Here is a 20,701-nt window from a genome sequence, read left to right on the forward strand (position 1 = left end):
GCACACATAGTTAGCCTTGTGGAACAGTGTTGGAGCACATTTGCACATCTTGTAGGATTCGTGCCATGATGAATGAGCTCATTCTGAAGACATACTTTGTTCATTTTCACTTCATAATTAGCCAAAGGCTTAGTCGTTTTATGACAGAATGTCCTCCTCCAAATGTAGATGACAAGACACAGCTGCAAACAGAACAGTGAAGCTCAGTGGTGCATCCTCTCGTGTGAAACTGACAGTGGAGTAAATTCTATTGATGGCTAAGGATAGTCTGCTGCAGCTGACCTGGAATGGCAGTGTAATAATATTGGAGGATTGCCCCAGTAATTTGCATTTCACTGTGTTTAACATTTTTGCATCTTGCAAATGATAAACATTTCTAGAAAGGAAGAAAAAGTTGATTATATTCTAGGGGAACGGGCCAAGTGGTCAAATCCATGTACCAACACCAGGACTGGGCTACGTTAGAATGAACAGGTGAAAGGTGAGTACATTTTTTATTTGTAAAAAAAAAATATATATATATATATATATGTGTGTATATATATATATATATATATATATATATATATATATATATATATTTTTATTTATGGTCAGGGCCTTTCAGTGCGTATGGAACGTACGCCTACCTAACCTAACATACCATGATAACTATAACCCTATTTCCTATCCTGTAACCAGAATGCCGGACATAACCTACCTTATCTAATCTGCGGCAGAGGTGTGCCCGTACCGCTGTCGGGGGGTACACCTTAAGTGGGCAAAAAACAGCATGCGTAGGGTAGTGGTATAATATGCCCTTGTGATACCAGAGCCTGAGCTGCCGACCCAGCCTTCAGGCCATGTTCCCAACCCCCTCAGCGAATATCCAATATTACTGCGGACATCCCTATAATGACACCTACCTCACCAGAAGCCCTAACTACCATCTAGACACCATGTGCCTATTCGCCACCTGAACTTACTGAATGGACTGACCAACCCGCTCCCTATCTTACTGTACCACATGACCCACTATCCGTAAACCTAGTATGTAGTTTCCAGGATTATGGCCAAAACCTGACAACCGTAGGGAGCCCTAAAAAGAAACCCAAGTGTCATGGGACACAGAACATTACAGCTATATACTGCCGATACCACAAACTATTCCCTAAATCAACGACCATAACTATGGGAGAAAACAACTAACTGAACCATGTTAACATGTGTGCACAGGTCACCTGTAAATGATCACTTAATACCGGTATAACAGTCGTATGCTGCAAACGAGTCAGAACATACGACTATGCAGTGCATCCCACCTGAGAACGTGACAGGCATGACGGGTATACAGCTGCCTATGTGTAGTGCCGTTACTGCTCTGAAAACGTGTCAGCAACAATAACCAAGTAGTATATCCCACCTGAGGACGTGTCAGGCATATCAGGTATATACTCCTCTATGTGTCCTGCTGCTACTGCTCGGGAAAACGTGCCCAAAACAATAGCCCAAATGATGTATTCCCCTACAGACGTGGCAGGCAGTGTGAGAATATCCGTAACCTGTATACGTAACCCGATTCAAAATGGTTGATAATGCGCCTATGTGCCTGATGCAAATAACCATCACGTGTAAGATCCGTGCACTGTGGTTACCATGAAAGTAAGCACTATGCCTAGCACGTAGCGTCATACCCGCAACAATGACGTAAGCGTATGACTACTGTATGCAAAGTAAGATAGCTTGACGTAGAACCTATAACGGTGGTATGTTAACGTAACCTGACCTATTCATGAACGTAGAATCAGGACCAAATAACCTGCTTAAAATAACGTACGTGTACGGAGACCTTTACTGGGTACCCGAAAGAAAAGGGCAGATAAGCATCGCGTCATGCAAGTAGTAACTTATATGTCAAATGCTCGAACTTATGTAGCGCATGTGCCGTAGTAAATGCTATTATAGTAAGCGAAATTACATAAGGTATACATACCCATATTATAGCAACCAGACTCAGTACACCCGTGACTGATCACTTTAATACCGGTATGGCAGTCGTATCCTGGAAACGTGTCAGAACATACGACTATACAGTGCATCCCAACCTGAGGACGTGACAGGCATAACAGGTATACAGCTGCCTATGTGTGGTGATGTTATTGCTCTGAAAACGTGACAACAACAATAACCAAGTAGTATATCCCACCTGAGAACGTGTCAGGCATATCAGGTATATACTCCTCTATGTGTGCTGCTGCTATTGCTCAGGAAAATGTGTCTGAAACAATAGCCCAAATGATGTATTCCCCTGCAGACGTGGCAGGCAGGTTTAGAATATCCACGACCTGTAAACGGGACATGCCCCAAAAATGGTGAAAAATGCACTCAGTAAGACATGTCTAACCCAATTACCATGACACCTATGCTTACCACGGTGTTAAAACATGATCCAGTTATACTATAGCCCGGTAAGCTTGTAATACCATATGTAAGGCCTACGGGTATGTAAGCTATATGGAATATGATCGCATTAATCGTATGGAACACCACGTGTTATGCCATATAGACACCTGAGCGTATGATAACGTGTGGAAACCTATGCGTATGCCACGTATGCGACATGAGCGTGTTGTACCCTATGGTGAACAATAGTGTGCCATGGCATATGGAAATATGAATGAAATCTCGTAATGCAACATCAACGTTTTGAGCCATCGGAAACCTGAGAGTCCCACCATCTAAACCCTAATCGTGTTATCCCTAATGGAAACTGAGCGTGTAACTGAATGGAGCATACAAGTATGTATACTGTGTGCTAATTACCAGCACACACACCGAATGGTAAAACACCCGCGCGCACCCCGTATGCCAACCACAGGCGGGCACACCATACAGAAAACACCGGCATGCCCGCCGTATGGCAACCACCAGCGTGCCTACAGAATGGAAATGCAATCGTGTATACCGTTATGAAAAAAGCCATCGTGTGTACCGTACGGAAAAGAGCCATCGTGTATACTGTACGGAAAATGCCATCGTGTATACTGTACTGAAAATGCAACCATGTATACTGAACGGAAAATGCAACCGTGCCTGTTGTACAGAAGATACAATTGCGTATACTGCATGGAAAGTGCAATCATGTATACTGTACGGAAAAAGCAATCATGTATACTGTCCGGAAAAAGCAATCATGTGTACTGTACCGAAAGTGCAATCATGTATACTGTACGGAAAATGCAATCGTGCCTGCTGTGCCGAAGATACCATCGCGTATACTTTATGGAAAGTGCAATCATGCATACCGTTCAGACAATACCATCGAAAAATACAATCGTGTATACTGTATAAAGAAAATACGAACGTATATTATATAGAAAAGTGAGCGTGTCTACTGTACTGGAAATACGAACGTGTATCCTGACCTGAAAATACTAGAATGCATACTATACATACGAGTGTGTATACTGTTCTGGAAATACGAGAATACTGTACTGGAAATACTAGCGTGTATACTGTACTGGAAATACGAGCATGTATACTGTACTGGAAATACGAGCATGTATACTGTACTGGAAATACGAGCATGTGTATTGTACTGGAAATACGAGCATGTACACTGTGTGAAAGAGTAAGCGTTCATACCGTACGAATTACAGTCATGTGCAACGTATGACACACCAGTGTAAATATTGCATGAGAAACACGAGTGTGTACATCGTAAGAAACCCAAGCGTGTAATCTATATGGAAAATGCAAGCGTGCCTACCTTACAAGCGCGTATACTGTGTGAATGTACAATCGCATATTTGTATGCAAATACCATCACATGTTCTAGAGAAAACGAGCGTGTATACTGTATGCAAATACAAGCATCTATACTGTATGCAAGACAAGCGTGCATTCTACCTGGATGATAAAAGCACTTACACTGTAGGACACACAGCGTACACACTGTATGCAAATTCAAGCGTGTACCCTGTATGAAAATCCAAGCGTGTTCTTGAAAATACAAGCGTGTCATACTGTATGGCAATGCGGGCGTGTCCTTGTATGAAAACCCAAGCGTGTCCTACTGTATGAAAATATACGTGTGTTCTATTGTACAAAAATACCAGCGTATTCTATTGAACAAAATACAAGCATGTTCTATTGTATGAAAATACAAGCATGTACTGTAAGGACAATACAAGCGTGTGTACTGTATGGTCAATACAAGCGTGTATACTATATGGAAATATAAGCGTGTATACTGTAAGGAAATATAAGCATGTATGTTGTATGGAAAAAACAAACGTGTATACTGTATGGAAATGCCAGCGTGTGTACTGTATGGAAAATACAAGCGTGTATACTGTATGGAAAATACCAACGTGTATACTGTATGGAAAATACCAGCATGTATGCTGTATGGAAAATACAAACGTGTATACTGTATGGAAAACCAGCGTGTATACTATATGGAAAATACACGCGTGTACACTGTATGGAAAATACAAACGTGTATGCTGTATGGAAAATACAAACGTGTATACTAAATGGAAAATACCAACGTGTATACTGTACGGAAAATACCAACGTGTATACTGCATGGAAAATACCAGCGTGTATACTGTATAGAAAAATACCAGCGTGTATACTGTATGGAAAATACACGCGTGTATACTGCATAGAAAACACCAGCGTGTATACTGTATGGAAAATACCAGCGTGTATACAGTATGGAAACTACCAGCGTGTATACTGTATGGAAAAATACAAGCGTGTATACTGTACGGAAAATACCAGCGTGTATACTGTATGGAAATGCAAGTGTGTATGCTATGGTAAATGCAAGTGTGTATACCGTGTAGTAAATGTAAGTGTATACTGAACGAAAATATATGCGTGTGTACTGTATGGTAACATGTAATGACTGCACGGTGTAAATGCTATGAGTGACTGCACGGAGTGAAAGCTATGAGTGACTGGACGGTATAAGCTAGGTGACTGCCAGGTATAAATGTCGAGTGACTGTACGAAATAAATTTCTATGAGCGACTGTGCATTATCAACTGTTATGAGTGACTGTATGGCACAACTTTGTGAGCGGCTGCATGGTATGGCCGCTACGTGAACCGTCAGCCACCATTAAACGTGGTCCGTGGGGACCCTGCGCCCCGCAGGGAAACCTCGGGTGTGATAAGTGGAGGATGGGAATTGCACCGGAGACTTCCCCCTTGGCATACCCGCAGCCCTGTGGTCGCGGGGAGCCGGGCCCTTAGCTGAGTCCCCCGTCTATGGGGAAGCCGGTGTATTGACCTGCTTGCAAGTTTTAGCTCCGCCCCTTTGCATACCACGCGGCCCGGCGACAACGCCCCCAGCAAACGGGGAGGACGCCGATCCCGCCGCCCTGAGCCACGGGGAGTGAGGAGGAGGAGAGCCCGGCGCGAAAACCATGCCAGGTACTATGACAGTCATGGGCTCCGCCCCCCCCCCGGACCACGCGGCCGGGCGACCGAACGAGGCCGAGCAAGAGGAGGAGGTGACCCGGCGCAGAAATCCAGGTGAAAGACCAGCCGGGCACCGAGACGGCAGTGGGCCCCGCCCCCCGCACACCATGTGACCCGGCGGCACCGCTCTGGGGGGGTAAACCGATCTTGCTCCTCGGCCACGGGTGGCGGGAACCCCGGTAAAACTCCCAGGCAAGGGATTCGGCCCACCCGCAGAGGTCAGAATCTCCTCCGCCGCTCTGGCAACCCAGTAGCCCGGGGGAATCGGGGACGGAGTACGGGAACCCGGTGCGTAAGTGGGGAAAAAAGACTGGAGGTGCTGAAACCGTGGCCGGGGCTGACCGAGGGCGCCCTCCGTGCTCCGGCTTACCTCCGGAGAGTGGGCTGCCGCGGATGTCGGCACGCCGGCCGGCCCCGGCCGCTTACCATTACCCTGAAAACCGTGACTCCTGTGCATCAGCTGACTGGCGTGTCAGCTGATCCCCTACAGCGTGACGTCCAACGTGCACCTGAACCTGCACGTGCTGGTATTTATACCACCCAGGCCCCTCCCATAAACCCAGGTTGTCATTCAACCTTTCACATATATTTTTTTTTTGTATAGATATATAGATCATCCTCTACATGCCCCTTTACTTACTGTAATTGTTCAATGTTTTTTGATAAAACAGTTTTTTGATAAAAATAGTATAAATCACCATCAGACATGATTTAAAAATATAACTGTACAAAAAGTCTATAAAAATTATCTAGTTATGTGTGTCACAACTAGTAACTAAACAACAATTATTTACCCCGGAATGGGTTAGGGTCAATTAAACATAAACACCATTGACCAAGGGACAAAACCCTAGGTCACTAATACCCTTCTTAATCCCACCCCCTAAAACTTAACTTTTATTAAAGTCACTATAATAATAATGATATGGTGATCAACTGTATTAAAATGAACCTCCTTGTGTGTCTATATATATATAATTGGTGAACTGTGAGCTAATTGCTTCCTAGTAGTTAGTGATAGCCAGTGATCTGCAGTCTCACTGGTTAATAAGACACAAGGAAGGTTGTAGTAAAAACTGAATATGCCCCCTCTACATGTTTCGTTGCAGCAGCAACGTCTTCAGGAGGGAAATGGGCATCAACCTATGTTGTCAACTCCCCAGCTATTTATGGACCAGACCGTCAAGCTGACACCGCCCCAAACATCGTTTTGACCAATCAGTATTCGCTGATCCTATCCAGTTATCATGCTCACCTGCTGTTGATGACACCTATACAGCACTACCAATCAGGTAAGGGCTCTCCTCATACCTCATTCGTGCGCGCCTCCTGGCGTTTACACCTACGTTCGTCAGCGTGTCTTTGTTTACTTCCGTTATCGGGTCCGCGCATGCGCATTGCCGCTCAGCTCGTTCCTATCTTAGCGCAGGCGCACTGGATATCGGGCGGCACTTAGGATTATTCTGTTAGTATTCTAAATAGCACATGCGTAAGTATAATTCTACATCTTACTGTTGACAGATTATTTATGTAGTAAATTTAAAACTTGCAGGTTGGCATTAACACATGCCTATCTAATGACCCAAAGGAATATTATGTTAGATCTTATGATTATGCTCATTACTTTACATTAGTAGGTCGCAGTATTTATATAGTAGTACAGTACCAATATATGTCATTTCGGTCTAAATATCCATCATGGGCAATTGATATTGACCATGATATGTGGATTACACCATAATATGGGTATATTAGATTTTGTAAGTATCAGGTCATAGACAAGGGGGATCACAGAAACCTACTACCATCTGCTAGATGTAATTAGCAGAGATATATATAATAATGGTATAATTGAGTATTCCATGGGACTCATCTCATGGACACCTCACTATTGTGATTAAGGTGACCTTGATATTATTCACATGGCAACTGTACGGGTTCATAATATATATGGTCATTAGAGAGGTCCTACACGCCAATATTATTCTGGGCTACATATATATTGTGTCTGGTCCATCCTGTGTAAGGGAGTATACAACTTAAAGAATCTACCAATATAACTAAATAATAAATAAATAGGCACAAATTGTGCTAATCACATTGTCGCAACGAATCATAGGAAGGCTGTGAAGGAGAACCCTTCATTCAACCCATTAGGCGACAGGCTTTTCAGCCTGTAAATCCATTTGGCTTCCTCTCTAAGGAGAATCTTGTCGATGTTCCCCTTCCTAGGGCCTAATCTTAATTGGCACAATCCCCAGAACTTCAAGTCCTGTAATCTACCTCCATGCATAGCATGCATGTGTCTTGCCACAGGTGTGTCAGTATTCAACCTGATGTTACTGAGGTGTTGACAAATCCGTCTCCTAAACTCCTGCGTGGTTTTGCCCACGTATAACTTGGGACATCCACAGCTGGCAATGTATATGATGTTCCTAGACCTACAATTCATGAACTGTCTAATTTCGTACTCACGGTTGTCCACTGGATTAACAAATTTCTTAATCCTCGGTAAGTATGGGCAAAAACTGCACTTACCACAGCTGTAGGAGCCAGTTGTTTTGCTCCTCAACCAACTGTGGGGTTCACTCTCCTGGGAGAAGTGACTCCTCACTAGGAGTTCTTTCAGGTTAGGCCCCTGACGAAAGGTTACATTTGGTTTGTTCCCTATCGCGTCTGCTAGATCAGGATCCCCTGATAGCATATGCCAATGGCGACGTAATATCTGCATGACGGCATCCGTATAGCCATCATAAGTCCCGATGCAACGAATCTTCTGTTGAAAAGGACCATTGCTTCCTCCATGTCCTTTTGGTTTGTCATCCAGGAGAGATTTCCTATCACTCCCTATTGCCCTATGGTAGGCCGACTTTAGATGTTTTTTCGGGTATCCCCTCTGTCGGAAACGATTGTACAGTTCGCGACTCTCTTTCTGGAATGTAACCTCCTCGGAGCAATTCCGCTTGGCCCTCAAATACTGGCCAATGGGTATGCTCCTCTTTAGAGATCCCGGATGCCAGCTTTCCCAGTGCAATAGTGCATTAACCGATGTAGGTTTCCTATAGATCTCGGTTTGTAACCTGTTATATCCGTCCACATAGATGTGAATATCCAGGAAGTTTATCTCCTTGCCTCCAATTTCATAAGTGAAGGCCATGCCTATCTCATTAGAGTTTAACCTAGTGACGAATTCTGAAAACAAATCCCTCTCACCATCCCACAAAATGAGGACGTCATCTATATAACGTCCCCAAAATAAAATGTGCTCGGTATAGTGATAAAGTGTCTCACCAAAAACAAAAGTGTCCTCCCACCACCCCAAAAATAAATTTGCATAATTAGGTGCACATGAGGCCCCCATCGCGGTGCCTTGTGTCTGGTGATAGTATTTACCATTAAAAAGAAAATAATTGTGCTTCAAGACAAAATCCAGAAGTGCATATACAAAATCATTGTGCTCAGAAAAGTAAGTGCTCCTAGTGCTCAAAAAGTGTCTGATGGCTATCAGGCCTAGTTCGTGTCTGATGTTGCTATATAAGCTTTCCACGTCTAGACTGGCCAGAATCATAGAATCTGTGACAGTAATGTCCTGAATTTTCTTAAGTGTATCTTTAGTGTCACGTAAATGTGATGGTAGTGAGGTGACAAAAGGTGCAAAAACTAAATCCAAATACATACTCGCCCCCTGTGTTAGGCAATCATTGCCCGACACTATCGGGCGCCCTCTAATGGGGTTCACTGACTTGTGAGTTTTAGGTAAAGCATAAAAGGTGGCTAAAGTGGGGTGAAGGTTAAACATGAATTTAAATTCCTGATCTGAAATGAGTGATTTACTCCTGGCTTCACTCAAAAGGTTCTTATAGGTTTCCAAATAGGCTGATGTAGGATCTGTTGGTAAAATCTCATATTTTTCTCTATCTGAGAGGAGTGTCATCACCATATCAGTGTATTGTATTTTGTCCATGATGACGATGTTACTCCCTTTGTCTGAGGGTTTGATCACTATGGTGTCAATTGCCCTCAGACTTAATAATGCCTGTTGCTCATCTTGGGGTAAGTTATTCATCTCCATATTTACCTTGGGACGGATACTCTCTATGTCCCGAGTCACAGATGTGACAAACATTTCCACATTTGGATACTGTGAGAAATGAGGGGTCATCTGTGACTTGGGTTTGAGATCTGTAAATGGAGCCATGAACTGAAGCTGGTAGCCTTCACTCTCCAACCAAAGTTCATGGAGGTTATTGCGTGTTTCTTCGTCACTTTGTAAGATAGATCGTGCATCGGAGTTGTATTGTATATGCCATTTATGAAGTGCAACCTTCCTAGCAAACATATTGACGTCCTTTATCCAAGAAAACTTATCAAACCTTGGTATTGTTTTCAGAATTCGTCACTAGGTTAAACTCTAATGAGATAGGCATGGCCTTCACTTATGAAATTGGAGGCAAGGAGATAAACTTCCTGGATATTCACATCTATGTGGACGGATATAACAGGTTACAAACCGAGATCTATAGGAAACCTACATCGGTTAATGCACTATTGCACTGGGAAAGCTGGCATCCGGGATCTCTAAAGAGGAGCATACCCATTGGCCAGTATTTGAGGGCCAAGCGGAATTGCTCCGAGGAGGTTACATTCCAGAAAGAGAGTCGCGAACTGTACAATCGTTTCCGACAGAGGGGATACCCGAAAAAACATCTAAAGTCGGCCTACCATAGGGCAATAGGGAGTGATAGGAAATCTCTCCTGGATGACAAACCAAAAGGACATGGAGGAAGCAATGGTCCTTTTCAACAGAAGATTCGTTGCATCGGGACTTATGATGGCTATACGGATGCCGTCATGCAGATATTACGTCGCCATTGGCATATGCTATCAGGGGATCCTGATTTAGCAGACGCGATAGGGAACAAACCAAATGTAACCTTTCGTCAGGGGCCTAACCTGAAAGAACTCCTAGTGAGGAGTCACTTCTCCCAGGAGAGTGAACCCCACAGTTGGTTGAGGAGCAAAACAACTGGCTCCTACAGCTGTGGTAAGTGCAGTTTTTGCCCATACTTACCGAGGATTAAGAAATTTGTTAATCCAGTGGACAACCGTGAGTACGAAATTAGACAGTTCATGAATTGTAGGTCTAGGAACATCATATACATTGCCAGCTGTGGATGTCCCAAGTTATACGTGGGCAAAACCACGCAGGAGTTTAGGAGACGGATTTGTCAACACCTCAGTAACATCAGGTTGAATACTGACACACCTGTGGCAAGACACATGCATGCTATGCATGGAGGTAGATTACAGGACTTGAAGTTCTGGGGATTGTGCCAATTAAGATTAGGCCCTAGGAAGGGGAACATCGACAAGATTCTCCTTAGAGAGGAAGCCAAATGGATTTACAGGCTGAAAAGCCTGTCGCCTAATGGGTTGAATGAAGGGTTCTCCTTCACAGCCTTCCTATGATTCGTTGCGACAATGTGATTAGCACAATTTGTGCCTATTTATTTATTATTTAGTTATATTGGTAGATTCTTTAAGTTGTATACTCCCTTACACAGGATGGACCAGACACAATATATATGTAGCCCAGAATAATATTGGCGTGTAGGACCTCTCTAATGACCATATATATTATGAACCCGTACAGTTGCCATGTGAATAATATCAAGGTCACCTTAATCACAATAGTGAGGTGTCCATGAGATGAGTCCCATGGAATACTCAATTATACCATTATTATATATATCTCTGCTAATTACATCTAGCAGATGGTAGTAGGTTTCTGTGATCCCCCTTGTCTATGACCTGATACTTACAAAATCTAATATACCCATATTATGGTGTAATCCACATATCATGGTCAATATCAATTGCCCATGATGGATATTTAGACCGAAATGACATATATTGGTACTGTACTACTATATAAATACTGCGACCTACTAATGTAAAGTAATGAGCATAATCATAAGATCTAACATAATATTCCTTTGGGTCATTAGATAGGCATGTGTTAATGCCAACCTGCAAGTTTTAAGTTTACTACATAAATAATCTGTCAACAGTAAGATGTAGAATTATACTTACGCATGCGCTATTTAGAATACTAACAGAATAATCCTAAGTGCCGCCCGATATCCAGTGCGCCTGCGCTAAGATAGGAACGAGCTGAGCGGCAATGCGCATGCGCGGACCCGATAACGGAAGTAAACAAAGACACGCTGACGAACGTAGGTGTAAACGCCAGGAGGCGCGCACGAATGAGGTATGAGGAGAGCCCTTACCTGATTGGTGGTGCTGTATAGGTGTCATCAACAGCAGGTGAGCATGATAACTGGATAGGATCAGCGAATACTGATTGGTCAAAACGATGTTTGGGGCGGTGTCAGCTTGACGGTCTGGTCCATAAATAGCTGGGGAGTTGACAACATAGGTTGATGCCCATTTCCCTCCTGAAGACGTTACTGCTGCAACGAAACATGTAGAGGGGGCATATTCAGTTTTTACTACAACCTTCCTTGTGTCTTATTAACCAGTGAGACTGCAGATCACTGGCTATCACTAACTACTAGGAAGCAATTAGCTCAAAGTTCACCAATTATATATATATAGACACACAAGGAGGTTCATTTTAATACAGTTGATCACCATATCATTATTATTATAGTGACTTTAATAAAAGTTAAGTTTTAGGGGGTGGGATTAAGAAGGGTATTAGTGACCTAGGGTTTTGTCCCTTGGTCAATGGTGTTTACAACTAGTAACTAGTAGCCAAAAGTACAGTCAGCTGGCCAATCTCTGAGGTCTACTGAATACCTAACCCTTGGAGGACTTTAGATAATAGGTTTATTCCCTTGGACACCTTAAAGGGGTACTCCAGTGGAAAAAATAATTTTCAAATCAACTGGTGCCAGAAGGTTAAACAGATTTGTAGATTAATTTTATAAAAAAAAAAAAAAATCTTAATCCTTCCAGTACTTATCAGCCGCGGTACACTACAGAGAAAGTTTTCTGACTGACCACAGTGCTCTCTGCTGACACCTCTATCCATGTCAGGAACTGTCCAGAGTACAAGTAAATCCCCATAGCAAACCTCTCCTGTTCTGGACAGTTCCTGACACAAACAGAAGTGTCAGCAGAGAGCACTGTGGTCAGACTGAAAAGAACTACACAACTTCCTGTGGAGCATACAGCAGCTGATAAGTACTGGAAGGATTAAGATTTTTAAATAAGTAGTAATTTACAAATCTGACAGTTTTCAAGGATGCTTTTGAACATTGTACACAATATAGATTATATAGGAGGATCGCAATGGGTGTCAGAAGTGACACCTGGGGTGATCTGTCTATTAGTACAACACACACTTTACTAAACACATAATTAAAATTCATTACTAATGAAAAGTTTCACAAAATGTATTATTTTTTCAATTAGATGGCCCTTTTATAAATTTTTAATACGGTCCGCTACATTTTTATGTTCCTGCCTGCCCACATAAATTGGTCCCTGTTTAAAAATTAATAACATTTTAATAAAAAAAAATTCGCCAAATACAATTTTTTCCATCCATCTTTTTTTTTCTTTTTAACCTCTTAACAACTCAAGATGTAAATGTACATCCTGGTGAGGTGGTACTTAATGCACCAGGACGTACATTTACATCCTATACATAACTGGGAGCATCAGATCGATGCTCGGGTCATGCGCGGCTGGTCCCGCCTGCTGATAGCAGTCAGGGACCTGCCGATAATGGCTGACATCTGCGATCGCGCGGATGTCAGCCATTAATCCCTCAGATGACGTGATCAATACAGATCACGGCATCTGCGGCAGTGTGGGCACTAAAATGGATGATCGGATCGCCTGCAGCGCTGCCGCGGCGATCCGATCATCCAGAATGCCTTGGGTCTTTTGCTCTGATCTGAGATCGAGCAGACAAAAGCAGAAGATGACCGATGCATAGTACTATGGGGGCTTTTAAAGTGTAAAAAAAAAAAGTAAAGCAAAAGATAAAAAATGTAGAAAAATCCCCTCCCCCAATAAAAATGTAAATTGTCCCATTTTCCCCATTTCACCCCCAAAAAATGTAAAAAAAAAATGTTTAAACATATTTGGTATTGCCGTGTGCGTAAATATCTGAACTATTAAAATATAATGTTAATTATTATAATTATTAAGTCCAAAATTGCTGCTTTTTATAACATTTTATTAATTTATTTTTATGATATAAAATGTATTAAAAGTTTTATATATGCAAATTTGGTATCAATAAAAAGTACAGATCATGGTGCAAAAACATGAGCCCTCATACCGCCGCCTATACGGAAAAATTAAAAAGTTATAGGTCTTCAAAATAGGGGGATTTTAAAAGTATTTGATTAAAAAGTTTGCGATTTTTTTTAAGCACAACAGTAATAGAAAAGTATGTAAGCATGGGTATAATTTTTATCATATTGACCCAAATATTAAAAAATATAATTTTTACCATAAATTGTACGGCGTGAAAATGAAACCTTCCAAAATGTTAAAAATTGTGGTTTTCTTTTTAATTTTCCCACACAAATAGTATTTTTTGGTTGTGCCATACATTGTGTCAGTGATGGCATTACAACGGACAACTGTTTGCACAAAAAACAAGCCCTCATACTAGTCTGTGGATGAGTTATGATTTTTTGAAGGCAAGGAGGAAAAAATGAAAACATAAAAATAAAATTGTACCTAAAGGGGTGGGGATAAGATGTCAGATCACCGGGATCCTGCTGCTGGGGACCCCCATGATCTCCGTTGCGGCACTCCGCTATCATTATTGCACAGAGCAAACTCGCTCCATGCGTAATGATGGGCAATACAGGGGCCAGAGCATCTTTATGTCAGTGCTCTGCCCCCTTGTGATGTAACAGCCCGCCCCCTCAATACAAGTCGATGGGAGGGGGCATGGCGGCCATCACGCCCCCTCCCATAAACTTGCATTAAAGGGGCGGAGCCATGACATCACTATGTTCCGGCCCCTGTATCGCTGGTCATTACACACGGAGCGAGTCTGCTCTGTGCAGTAATGATAGCGGGGTGCCCCAGCCGAGATCTCGGGGGTCCCCAGCAGCGGGACGGTGATCTGACATCTTGTCCCCTATATTTTGGATAGGGGATAAGATGTTTGGGGTGGAGTACCCCTTTAAGAGTCCTTAACCCCTTAAGGACCGGGGTTTTTCCGTTTTTGCATTTTCGTTTTTTCCTCCTTACCTTTATAGAATCATCAAACGGAAAATGGAAAAGAACCTCATTCATCCAGGCGCTGCCGGTTAGGTCATCAGGTGGTGCACAAAATGATGCAATGTATACCTTGGAATATTGTATACATGAAAGTTTATTTAAAAATAATAAACATACAGATTACGCGTTTCGAGGGTGACTCCCCTCTTCCTCAGATCAGGTGCGCCTTAGGGGTTAAAGAGTTATTTGTTGATTATTTAGTTGAGGGCCTTTATGGATTTCTACTGTGTGTGTATGAGATTGAGGTGTAATATCTTTGTTTTACTTGAATTACAACTTGCATGATTTATTTTCGCCTGTTTGAACTAATAAATTACACAATAGCTTTACCATACAGGTTATTATGGTATATATGCAAATTGACCTGCCACCTTTTTTGCTACATGGAAGTTTGTCTTTTATATTTTTGTATCCTGTTTTATATACCTGCAATCATTTTGAAGATTTCTAGAAGTGTTGGCTATCCAAGATATTCTTCTGCAGCCGTGCACTTCGCCCAGAGAAAGCTGACCTCCATTTCTTCTTTCCTTGAAATACAAATAGAGTATATAGCCATCAGCATGATGCTTTGCACCACTGACATAAAGTATGGCATTCCACTGATACAATAACAATATCAATACCACTATATAATTATTTCTGGAGTGCTGTATTACATAGCTATTAGTCAAATAATCATGAAGTAATATTTCAGAGTCGACAGCTAATGCAGCACACCATGTACATGTTAATTCCTGTACAAGTGATGTTTAAACTCCTTTTTTTATTTTATTTTTTTTAACTTTTATTCTCCTTTCTTATCGCTTCTGATACTAGAAGACCTATCAGTGAGAGTTAATTTATTTATATGTGTCTATTGTTTACTTGGAGAATACAAATGCACCACTGCAAAATAATTTAGCAATATAAATTCATGGTGGGAACTTGTTTGCAGTATTGGGTGTTCTGGTCATGTTCTGCCGATTTTGTAAAAAGCTGTTTCATACAATTTGGTAATTTTAAATTATTTTATTTTATGGACAATTTTTCTAATTCACCCATATTGATAAAAAAACATTCCTTTTGCTTATATAGTTCAGCACAGGATATTTTAGGAGAATAATGTAAAGGTTCTTGTGCACATCTTGCATGGTATTTTGAATGTTAGGCTACGGTCCCATGTAGCACTAATGCAGCATATTTCCCAATGTGCAAAATGTGCTGCGCAACAGGAAATGTGTTACGTATTCTTCACTGAGCATACACACAGGGCTAGTTGGCAGCAGCTCACTGTGTGTTCAGTGAGGTTTTGGGGCAGGGCCACCGGCGGCTAGCCCTATGTGTATGTGTATGAACTGGTTGCGTAATGCAGCCTACATTTTTACCATGAATCCTCTAGCTTTGGGTGGGGAGTTTTATCATTGCACCTGTTCATCTAAACAGGCTGCTCAAGAGCAAGAGATCACCCCGTGAACTCATTACACCCATAAATGCGTTGGTGTCAGTTCACACTGCATTCGGTTTTGCATTTTCTTATTGAAAGTGAGTTTTTTAGAGATATATTTCCACAAGGATAAAGTTTTTTGGGCCTATAATCACAATTGAGATGTTTGATGAAGATTTGAAGCCTTTAGACTGCATTAGCATGTTCATTTTTGCTTAATTTTTCACACATTTCTACTACAAAATGCAGTAAATCTTCTGCACAGTTGCATACAGACATGTACATGAGACAAAAGTAAAGTAAATCCAACAAGTAAAGAAAATCCTACCACAGCGATATATGACAATAATATCAGGAGAACCACCACTTTGTCTGTGTGTACATATTTTTTTTCATACATTGGCCGTTTTCTTGATCAATTATTTTTAATCTACATATCCAAATTAGTTTTACATTTTTTTTTTTTATATATTACCATGTAGGGATCTATTTGATTTTCATAATGCAGTGCAGTCAAGGCATTGTGTTGTGTGATTTCTTCAGTTTAAATTGTATTCTAGTTTCTTCTTTATATTATGCAAGTGCTTTTTTTCTTTTGCTGTAGAAGACAACAGAAATTCATCAGTTAAGGCTTGAGTGATTTCTAAGTTTAATTTGTGATTTTAAGCCTTCTTATATCAGTTGGGGTCTTACTAGAATCCACCAACAAATTGATTCCAACAAGTCAATTTTCTTCTTGTGATTATAAACACACTGTAAAAAGTGAAAAGAAGCATGAATACCTTGAATCAACAAAGAATGAATAACGCATAAGCATAAATAGTGCACTGAAGGTTATGCAATCTTAACAAGAAATAAATTGGTTCCACTCTTACAAATTGAAATAAAACACCTAACTATCCTTCTAATCAAGGTGTTCTGAAATCAGCCTCTAATCAAGACTTCATTCCCGAGGGATATGATTATGCAGGATACAGGCTATTACCTCCTGCTGAATACTTCAATCTTGACATTTCCAAGCTGTTTTAATAAAATAAATAAAACATCTTCACTGAAAGTCAAAAGAGTGGGTGTTGTTGAATATGTCTCAATGATCTTAGAGACCTATGTATTAGTCTAGAATGTATCGTAAGGGTACATTCACATAAACAGGATCGGTTACAGCTTTGATGCTGCAGATATCAATGGAACTAAATGGTAGAATGTCCTGAATGTGTGAATATATAACCTAAATTCGATATTTGGATGTTCTTTAGATATTATATATGTATAGTAAAGGAAAAACTGTTTCAAACAAACTCTCTTCTACACACATAATGGTGCAGCACTTCCTTAAGCCATAGATAGATAGCTTATACTTTAGGTACAAAAGTGTCGGGACATGTATAATCACTGAGTTCAGAAGTTTAGTCCCCTTACCACAGGTACATAAAAGCAAGCATTTGTGAAAGAATGGGTCATTGTACAGACCTCACTAAACTCCACTGTTGTGCTGTAATGCCTCCACTGCAGGTTAGTTTGGGAAATTTCTTCCCTCCTAGATCTTCCACAATCAACGTGTGTTGATATTATTAAAAAGTAAGCCTCTCCAAAGGCCACCTCTTTGAGAAGACAATGACCTAATTCAGACAAGTTTTTGTGTAATGATTTTTAGACCACCTTATGGTATGCATAGTGGCCATTCTTTCAGAAGACCACTCCCTTAGAAGACCACTTTTCATGGTTCCTAAGTGCCTCTACAGAGAAACCTCTTTGAAAAGACCAACCAAAGTGACTACCTGTAAGCCACAAAGTGACAAAGTGAGGTGCAAAATGCACCAAAGTCTCCATTGCTCTACGGACAGAGTTTCACACCTCATCTAGCATTAAAGCGGTTCTCCGCACTAATGTCTGATTGCAATGTTGCATGCAGCACTCACCTGTGGAAGCTGCATGCAGCACTGCAGCCTCCAAGTCTGCCAGCTCACGACTACGGGGCCGGAGTATTGTGACATCTCGACTCTGCCCCCTTTTGACGTCACACCCCGGCCCCACAATGCAAGTATATGGGAGGGGGCATGATGGCTGTCACACCCCCTCTCATAGACTTGCATTGTGGATAGATACATGGTCCATGGAATAGTGACTTTTAGTGAGGCACTTGTTATTAGTTTAACAAAATAAAGTTACCCACTCACTTTTTAACCAGGTAACTCCAAATCAGTAAAATAAACTCAACTGATCCAAAGCCATCCAACATTATGTGATATATATGGATATGCTGACATTTTTTTTTAAAATACTTTGGTCTGTTAGAAGGGCCTTGCAGTCTGATATATTGTAGTTTGGCAATGAAGGAAAGTCACATATGGCTTTGTCTGATGATAGAACAAAATTATTTCTTGCACAGATGGTGGGGGCATATTGCAAGGTGGGGGTATATTGCAAGGACAGTCACTATCACACATAAATACAGTCATGGCCGTAAATGTTGGCACCCCTAAAATTTTTCTAGAAAATGAAGTATTTCTCACAGAAAAGGATTGCAGTAACACATATTTTGTTATACACATGTGTATTCCCTTTGGGTGCATTGGAACTACACCAAAAAAGGGAGGAAAAAAAACAAATTGGACAAAATGTCACACCAAGCTCCAAAAATTATTGGCACCCTTTCAAAATTGTGGGAAAAAAAAGATTGTTTCAAGCATGTGATGCTCCTTTAAACTCACCTGGGGCAAGTAACAGGTGTGGGCAATATAAAAATCACACCTGAAAGCAGATAAAAAGGAGAGAATTTCAATTAGTCTTTGCATTGTGTGTCTGTATGTGCCACACTAAGCATGGACAACAGAAAGAAGAGAAGAGAACTGTCTGAGGACTTGAGAACCAAAATTGTGGATAAATATCAACAATCTCAAGGTTACAAGTCCATCTCCAGAGATCTAGATTTGCCTTTGTCCACAGTGCGTAACATTATCAAGAAGTTTGCAACACATGGCACTGTAGCTAATCTCCCTGGGCTTGGACGGAAGACATTTTTTTAAGGAATGTGTCAATGCAGGATAGTCCGGATGGTGGATAAGCAGCCCCAAACAAGTTCCAAATATATTCAAGCTGTCCTGCAGGCTCAGGGAGCATCAGTGTCAGTGCGAACTATCCGTCAACATTTAAATTAAATGAAATGCTATGGCAGGAGACCCAGGAGGATCCCACTGCTGACACAGAGACATAAAAAAAGCAAGACTACATTTTGCCAAAAGGAACTTGAGTAAGCCAAAATCCTTCTGGGATAATGTCTTGAGTAGAGATGAGACCAAGATAGAGCTTTTTGGTAAAGCACATCATTCTACTGTTTACCAAAAATGGAATGAGGCCTAGAGAAAAGAACACAGTACCAGCAGTGAAATATGGTGAAGGTTCAATAATGCTTTGTCTTGCTGCCTTTGGCACTGGGTGCCTTGAATGTGTGCAAGGCATCATGAAATCTAAGGATTACCATTGGATATTGGGTCGCACTGTACAGCCCAGTGTTAGAAAGCTGAGTTTGTGTCCGAGATCTTGGGTCTTCCAGCAGGACAATGGGGGAGATTTATCAAAACCTGTGCAGAGGAAAAGTTACCCAGTTGCCCATAGCAACCAATCAGATCGCTTCTTTCATTTTGCAGAGGCCTTGTTAAAAATGAAAGCAGCAATCTGATTGGTTGCTATGGGCAACTGGACAACTTTTCCTCTGCACAAGTTTTGATAAATCACCGCCAATGACCCCAAACATATGTCAAAAAGCATTCAGAAATGGAGAGTTCTGAAGTGGCCAGCAATGAGTCCACATCTAAATCCCATTGAACACCTGTAGAGAGATCTTAAAATTGCTGTTGGGAAAAGGCGCCCTTCTAATAAGAGACCACATAATTTCCTCTGCAAAAACACACAGGATCAGGCAGGCGATTGGATCTTGTTTTAAGCAAACAGTTTATTTACCCACATTGCAGCGCATTTTGCAGCAAACCACTTCATCAGGGTTGCCTGATGAAGCAGTTCGCCGCAAAACACATTGCATTGTGGGTAAATAAACTGTTTGCTTCAAACAAGATCCAAGCACCTGCCTGATCCTGTGTTTTTTTCAGAGGAAATTATGTGGTTGCTGTATCTATCCCAGGAGCGACTGCTAGATCGGAGAGTTCCCCTCTCTACATGCTTATACCATTGTTGTGCTAGGCTGAGTACAACCACTGCGGGTGAGCAGATTTGTATATCTTTCACCTTCCATATATATATATATATATATATATATATATATATATATATATATATATATATATGGATAAATGTAGGCAGCACACCAGAGTACGTGCAAAACCAAGTGCTTTTATTCCATGGAAACATGGCAACGTTTCATCTCACACCGCCATTTTCAAGTGATTTACAAGTCACTTGATTTATAAATCACTTGAAAATGGCGGTGTGAGATCGCTGAAACGTTGTCATGTTTCCATGGAATAAAAGCACTTGATTTTGCACGTACTCTGGTGTGCTGCCTACATTTAACCAT

General features: G+C 41.3%; 1 long non-coding RNA gene across 1 annotated transcript in view; it reads left to right on the forward strand.

Moving 5' to 3' along the window:
• Positions 1–227: 227 nt before the first annotated feature.
• Positions 228–20,701, forward strand: part of LOC130367080 (uncharacterized) — a 50,112-nt gene continuing 29,638 nt past the window's right edge. Inside the window, exon 1 of the long non-coding RNA XR_008892070.1 lies at positions 228–481. This is a non-coding gene — a long non-coding RNA (uncharacterized LOC130367080). The remainder of the gene's footprint in view (positions 482–20,701) is intronic.

Source organism: Hyla sarda, chromosome 4 (assembly GCF_029499605.1).
Source record: "Hyla sarda isolate aHylSar1 chromosome 4, aHylSar1.hap1, whole genome shotgun sequence".
Lineage (NCBI taxonomy): Eukaryota > Metazoa > Chordata > Amphibia > Anura > Hylidae > Hyla > Hyla sarda.